Source organism: Chrysochloris asiatica, unplaced genomic scaffold (assembly GCF_000296735.1).
Source record: "Chrysochloris asiatica unplaced genomic scaffold, ChrAsi1.0 scaffold00117, whole genome shotgun sequence".
NCBI lineage: Eukaryota > Metazoa > Chordata > Mammalia > Afrosoricida > Chrysochloridae > Chrysochloris > Chrysochloris asiatica.
In genome coordinates, this window is record NW_006408635.1 from 9167653 (window position 1) to 9176196 (window position 8544).

Consider the following 8544-nt stretch of genomic DNA (forward strand, 5'->3'; position numbering starts at 1 on the left):
TGAAATAGTTGAACATTAACCATTTCCTTTTGGTACAATGACTCTGTGTATTCCTTCCATCTTTTCTTGATGCATTCTGCATCATTCAATAATTTTCCCAGTGAATCTTTCAATAACGAAAGGTAGTGATCTTAAAAATATGGGCTTTATAGTCAGAAACATCTGAATTTTTATGGCTATTAAACATATTAAAACATGACCATAAACCCCAAAACCAAACCCATTAGCATCAAATGGATTTTGACTCATAGCTATGCTCTACAGAGTAGAGCTGACCAACACAACTTCCAAGGCTGCACACCTTTACTAGCTCATCTGTCTCCCATGGAGCAGGTAGTAGATTCCATCCACCAACCTTTGGGTTGGTACCAAAGTGCTTAATCACTGTGATAACAGGATTCCTCAAAGGTAATTGTAGAACCTGGTATATAATCTGTTCTCAATACGTCTGTTCTCATTTTTAAATAGCGGTGAACCTGCACTTGATGTTGGCATGCTGCAACAGCAGTTGCTACCCAATGATTCCACCATTTGATAGATTAGGCAGTGAAAGACCTAAACTGCCTGGGTAAAAGCCATGGCTATGGTGTCTCCATTTGCCAGCTGTGTGTGCTTGGGCAAGTCCCCTAACCACGCTGGGTTATAATTACCTTATATGTAAAATGGAGTTCGGGTGTGGCAATGTGGGATAAAGCACTGGGCTGCAAGGTCGGTTTGAACCATAAAGTCAGCAGTTCAAACTTACCAGAAGCTCCTTGGAAACCATACACAGGGATGCTATGAGTCAGAACCAACTCAACAGCACTTAACAACAATTACAACAACAAAATAAGAGTAAAGAAGAGTATCAACCTCAGAACGTTGTTGTGATGATTCAATGATGGAATTTTTGTGAAACACATAAGGCAGTGCCTAGCATTCATAGGAGCTGTATAACTATCAACTATAATTATGATTCTTTCCAACTGGAAGAAAAACTAGGTGAACAAAGAACATATATGTTCACATACATATTTTTTTATTTGAGTGAAGGTTTACAGAGCAGATCATCAGTTTCACAATCAAAAAATCATGTTGTTGTTAGATGCCACCCAGTCAGTTCTGACTTAAAGTGACCCTATGACAACAGAATGAAACATCGCCCAGTCCTGCGACAGCCTCACAATTGTTGCTACCTTGAAGTCCATCGCTGCTGCCACTGTGTCAGTCAATCTCGTTGGAGGGCTTCCTCTTTTTTGCTAATCCTCTACGTTATCTAGCATGCTGTCCTTCTTCAGGGATAGTTGGTAGTTATAGTCCCTCCTGTCTGAAGTATGAGAGATGAAGTCTCACCATCTTGGCTTCTAAGAAGCACTCTGGTTGTACTTTTTCCAACACAGACTGTTCTTTGGCAGTCCATGATATATTCAATAGTCTCCTCCAACACCATAACTCAAATGCATCAATTCTTCTATAGTCTTCCTTATTCACTGTCCAACATTCACATGCATATGAAGCATACCATGATTTGGGTCAGGCATACCTTAGTCCTTAAACTGACATCTTTGCTCTTGAACACCTTAAAGAAATCTTGTGCAAAAGATTTGCTTAATGCAATGTGTTGTTTATCATTATCATTAATAGCTTATGCAAGCAAAATTTGACTAAAGATAATTCAAAAACAGCTGCAACCATACATTGGCAGAGAACTTTCACAGGTTCAAGCCGGATTCAGAAGAGGTCGTGACCAAGTGATACTACTGCTGAAATCAGACAGCTCTTGGCTGAAAGCAGAGAATACCAGAAAGATGTTTACCTGTGCTTTATTGACTACACAAAGGTTTTCGATTGTGGGACTCATTACAAGCTATGGACAACATTACGAAGTATGAGTATTTCAGAACACTTAATTGTGCCCTGGTAGGAACACAATTAAGTGTTCTGAAATACTCATAGGAGCTCAAAGGAGCTCTGGTAATGTAGTGATTATGAATCGGGCTGCTAATCTCACAGTCAGCAGTCAAAACTACCAGCTGTTCTGTGGGAGAAAGATGAGGCTTTCTGTTTCCATAAAGATTTATAGCCTTAGAAACCCTGAGGGTCTCTCTGAGACAGAACCGACTCCATGGCACATAACAATAACAACAACAACAACAACAATTGTGCTCTTGAGGACTGTATACAAGAGGCAGTCATTCGAGCAGAACAAGGGAACACTGAATGGTTTAAAATTAGGAAAGGTGTGTGCCAGGGCTGTATTCTTTCACCATACTTATTCAATCTCTGTGCTGAGCAAATAATCCGAGAAACTGGGTTCTATGAAGAAAAACATGGCATCAGGATTGGAAGAAGACTCATTAACAACCTGAGATATGCAGATGATACAACCTTGTTTACTGAAAGTGAAGGGGACTTAAAATACTTACTGATGAAGATCAAAGAGCACAGCCTTCAAGATGGATTACATCTCAATGTCAAGAAAACAAAAATCCTCACCACTGGACCAATAAACAACATTCTTATCAATGGAGAAAAGACTGAAGTTGTCAAGGACTTCATTCTTCTTGGATCAACTTTCAGCAAGCAAGGTTGTATCATATGCATATCACAGGTTGTTATGAGTCCTCCTCCTATCCTGATACCATATGTTCTTCTTCATATAATCCAGTTTCTCATATTATTTGTTTAACATACAGATTGAATAAGTATGCAGAAAGAATTCAACCCAGGCATACATCTTTCCTAATTTTAAATCATTTGGTGTTTCCTTGTTTTGTTCAAATGACTGCCTCTTGGTCTATGTACAGGTTCCTCATGAGCACAATTAAGTCTTCCGGAATACTCATCCTCCACAATGTTATCCATAGATAGTTATGGTCCAAAGCAAGACCGCAGCAAGCAGGGATGCTGTGGGAGATGTTGAGAGGCATCACTGAGCTCAAAGCACAAACACACATGCCCATCTTATCAGAGTGGTCCACCTTGCGGATGGGGCCACGGAGTTCAAGGCATAAGTGTACAGTGGCAACATGAGCAGTTGTCGGAGTGAATGGGGACAGAGGTCTACAGGACAGAAGTCTGCACCAAAGATGACAACTGGCCCGAGGAAGTTAAGTGAGTGAGATACAGTAAAATCTGTGAAAGCTAGAACCTGTGTAAGGGCAGAAAAGAAAAACCCAAATATTTCCCACTAAAATAAGTGATAGAAAAATAATTTCTTGTCAAAGGTAGAAAACTTCCAAGACCCAGGAAAACAAGGCCGTCCTATCATATTCTGGCTCTCACAGTTTTCACGGTAGCATGGATCTTCACAGGAGTTCTAAGATGATGTCTAAACATTGAAAATCCCCATCCACTTCCATCATCACTGTTGCTACTAATGAATTCCTTTAATCGGCCAAGGTCGTTGAGGTGACTTTGAACGGAAGCATTTGAAAAGTTGGAGGCTTTCCGTCTTCATTGTTGGGTGACTGACAAAGGAAGCTTGTTTTATTTTCTGGCCTGAGATTCTATGAATATTCTAAGAAAGAACAGAAATCTTATACAACCCAAAGCCTCTGCTTTTAAACTCCTCAGGACCTCTCTACCTATCTCTTCCATCCAAGTAAGAAAACAAAAACATTGCTGGAGACAACTCCCATGTAAAACAGGGATGTTGAATTTGTTCACTATTTTTAAAACATGACCTGAAAATTCTCAGAAAACAGAACAAAGAGCCCAAGTGTTCACCCTCAATTGTTGCTCCTTGTTACAAGCTGCCATCTGGTCAGCCCCAACTCAACAGGACCCCATGTAAAACAGAACAAAATGTTGCCCAGTCCTATCCCATTCCCCAGGATTGACTTTGGAGAAGATCATTATGACCCATAGGGTCTTCATGGCCTGATTTTCAGAAGTAGATGGTCAGGCCTTTCTTCCTTGCTCATCTTAATCTGAAGCTCCTCTAAAGCCAAGTCAGCATCATAGCAGCATGCAAGTAGTCTCCAGTGACAGGTGGCTGTGCATGAGACGCATTGCCCGGGATCCCACCTGGATCCACCACATGTTGTTGCTACTGTTGTCAAGTGCCGTCAAGTCCATTCCAACTCATAACAACCTTGTATAGGGTTTCTGAGGAGCAGCTGGTGGGTTTGAACTACTAACCTTGTGGTTCACAGTCCAGTGCTGATCCTCCAGTACCTCACCAGGAGTTCTATATAAAAGGTGAGAATTGTACCATTGAGCCACCATTTGCAGGAAATAGAAAATGTTCTCTTTTTTAAGTGAAATGAAGCCCCTTGAGTTTTGGGTGCTTTTCAGTATTAACAGCAGTTGGGAGCACCTCTACAGAGGGTTCTGCCATCAGCAATGGTAGGAAATCACCAGAATCAGAAGAACAGAGCCAAAAGGAAGACAAAGACAGTATCTCCAAAGTTAGGCAAAAACTGTCGTTGAGGCTCTACAGATGAACACCTGAATCCTCAGACTTTAACTCACCCTCATATTTGGAGGTAAAAATCACAATTTATGGATTTCAAAAGGAGACACATTCTCACGGTGCTGTAATAACTACGTCCAATCATTGCTGTTTATAAACCACTTATTGCTGAAAACAGGTTCCAATCAAATAAACCTGTTGCAGGAATCACTATCTTCTGGCTGAAATATTCTTTTTTAACTGTGTTTCTAATTTATCATTGAAGGCCTGATGGCATTCTTTCCTTCCATGTGGGAGACATAGCTAACACACCTGCGTGTTGATGTGATGCTAAACAAGTTTCTGCAGAGCTAAAAAAGAATGCTAAAAATTCTGTGACTAAAACAGACTAGGAAGACTAGGACCGACTAGTCTAAATCTGTCTTAGACAGACTAGGAAGAAAGGCCTGAAATTCAGCCAATGAAAACACTGTGGATCAAAGGACCCAACCTGCAACCATTTATGGGGGTGACTCAGAACCAGGCAGCATTTCATTCCATTGTGCCTAGAGTCCCCACGGATCCAAAGAACAACAACAACAACATGACACAGAGAAAATCACAGTCGGACATACAGTTTCTCTAGCTCCCTGATGTAGAAGAAGAAAAGTAAAGATATTGAAAGGTCACACTGTACGTTCTATAATGCTTTTCAACAAGAACACAACTTATTCCTGTGGTTCTGACCACTCCAGAGACAGCCAGGACAGAGACCTCCAGTCTAGTCCATGGCGTCCTGTCATTCTGTAAGAACAGACTACTGGCCAGTAAAGAGATGACAGACAAAAGTCAGCCTTTGTCATTTATCAGCAGGTGATTTAACTTGCAAAACCCAGAATAATAACTTCAAACTTCATCTTTCTGGGTCATAGTTTATGTACTTTTTAAACTTTTCGGATTTTTCTCCTCTCTCCTTTAATTTAGCCTACTTGAACAAAAGGCCAAATATCATAGATAGAAAAAGAAGTCTTTGAGAAAAATGAGTTCTCAATTCTTCCCAGGCCTATAGGAAATTCCATTGTTTAAGCATACTTTTATCATACCTTCCCATGATTGGTGCATTATTTAATTCCTAGACCATTTTATATTTTCCAAGAAAATTGAAATCATTTGTATTCACCACACCTAAGAATTCTAGGACACACTATTGGTTGTAGTTGTCCAGAGAAGAGAACCAAAAGTTCAATAACTTCACACATGAAAAATCCCTGAGCGATCGATCATACGATCATCAGGAAAAATTCCAAGAGTGGCCATCAGCCCAACTAATCTGAATCATCTTCCTGTTGCAAACAGGAAAGTCCTTGGAAACATATCATATATTCTTACTGACCAGCACCATCATAAAAGGCTCTAAGGGGTGGTAGACACCCCTGAAGGACACCTAGTTTGACTCACCCAGGATGACAGCATCTCAGCATCACCATATCGTTCAAATGCCCTATTATGTTGCAAAGCTGCATGATTGACCTTAAAAATATATATGAAATAGACATTTTTGGTTAGCAAATGCATTGCTATTGTTGCTGTTGTAAGGTGTCATCAGGTTGGTCTCAATTCATAGTGACCCTACATACAACAGAAGGGAACACTGCCCAGTCTGCGCCATCTTCCTAATTGTTATGTTTGAACCTATTGTTGCAGCCACTGTATCAAACCATCTTCTTGAGTGGCTCCCTGCTCTTTGCTGACCCTGTACTTTACCAAGTATAATGTCCTTCTCCAGGGACTGGTCCCTCCTGATAATGTGTCCAAAGTACTTGAGTCAAAGTCTCACCATCCTGACTTCTAAGAAGCATTCCGGCTCTTCTTCCTCCAAGACAGATTTTTTCTGTTCTTCTGGGAGTCCATGGTATTTTTAATATTCTTTGTCAACACCATTTTTCAAATACATCAATTTTACTGCTGTCTTCTTTATTCATTGTTCAGCTTTCACATCCATATGAAGCTATTGAAACTACCATGGTTTGGGTCAGGTTCACCTTAGTCCTCAAACTGATAGCTTTGCTCTTTAACACTTTAAAGAGGTCTTTTGCAGCAGATTTGCCTAATGCAATATGTTATTTGATTTCTTGACTGCTGCTTCCATGAATGTTTATTGTGGATCAAAGTAAAACAACATTCTTGACAACTCCAATCTTTTCACCATTTATCATGATAATTTACTGGTTTAGTAGTCCAGATGTTTATTAGTCCAATTGTAAAGATTTTCATTTTCTTCACATGGAGTTTAATCCATATTGAGTGCTATAGTCTTTGATCTTCATCAGTAAGTAAAGTTGTGTCATTTGCAGATTGCAGACTGTTAATGAGCCTTCATCCAATCTTGATGTCATGTTCTTCTACATATAGACCAGCTTCTTAGAATATTTGCTTGGCATACAGATTGAATAAGTATGGTGAAAGGATACAACCTTGCTAAACACATTTCCTGATTTTAAACCATTCAATATCCCCTTGTTCTGTTTGAATACTGCCTCTTGATCTATATGCAGGTTCCTCATGAGCACAATTAAGTGTTCTGTAATACCCAATCTTCACAATATTATCCATAGTTTGTTATGATACCCACAGTCAAAATGCCTTTGCATAGTCGTTAAAACACAATTAAACATCTTTCTGGTATTCTCTGTTTCCAGCCACCATCCATCTGACATCAGCAATGATATCCCTCACTCTATGTCCTCTTCTGAATCTAGCTTGAATTTCTGTAAGCTTTCTGCTTATGTAATATTGCAACCATTTTTAAAATATTTTTGGCAAAAGTTTACTTGTATGTAATATTAATGATATTGATGGATAATGCCTGAATTTTGTTAGGCCACCATTCTTTGGAATGGGCACAAACATGAATCACTTCCAGTTGGTTAGCCAGCATTATAGATCCTGAATTAGCCAATTCGTCTTTCAACCTCACAATAGAGAGTTTTTCTAAAGGCAATGTGAAATCATGTAGTATTTGAGGTGGAGTAGCTGACTTTTTTCCAACTTTTTTTTTTTTTTAATTTTTTTTTATTTCAAATAGAGCAAACTGACAGAACAATACGATGAATGCCAATATACGCTTCACCTGGATTCAACAATCGTTAATATTTGTCATATTTGCCTGATCAAGCTATCGTTGACTTTGTAATCAATGTCACCCTCCAGAAGTGTGGAATGAGACCAAGAAGAAACAGGTCATAGGTCAGTGTTTCCTCCATCTCTAGATTCGTTGATATGTCTTTGGGCATCTCTATGACTGAGCTTTCATTGCTCTTCTAAATAAAGTTGCAAGGAAGATTAATATAGGGAAAGCATGAATTGCACTTGTGCGAGTACACTCGATAAATATAAAGTTTATTTTCATTTAAGGGTGGACATACTAAAAGATAAATACTATTTTAAACATTTGTACATATCATTCAACCATCCACTTCTATTATAGTGGTGCCATGGACTCTTCTAGAGATGGGGATGCAGCAGAGAAAAGATTCAGATATCAAGAAGCTTACATCCTAGAGAGGATGATAGATAAATAGTAAATAAATTGGGATAAATGCTCTGAAGGAAATAAAACAGCATGATATGTGGGGTGGGGTTATGACTCAAGCTAATTCCTTCAGGGACACAGGAAAAGAAAGCAAAAAGACCCCAAGTTAGCAATGAGCATTCATGTTTAAGGTTCAAACAGGCCACTGATGCCAAAGATAATGACCAAGGGGAAAGGGGGATGAGATGAGATGGAAGGTAGTCAGGACCAGAGGAGTAAAACCTGGTTGGTGTAGTGACGAGTTTGCATTTATCCTAACTTTGGAGGAACATCAGCACAAGATTTTATGAAGAGAATGTACACACCCTGAACTAGGTTCTTAAAGGCCCTTTGACTGCTGTGTGAAAAAACAACAATAATAGAGGCTGTTGTTGTTGTTAGAAAACTTTTCCAGTGCCTGAGCAACAGAATAATAGGGGCTGTGACTTAGCCAACAAAGATAGGAAAGAATGGCTACATGAAATTTGGGTTCTATTTTGTAGCTCCAATCCCCAGGAGAAAAGGCACCAGGAATTGATGGAATAAAAATAGAAAACTTTCAAGAAAGTGAGACAGCACAAGAGGCACTCACTCATCT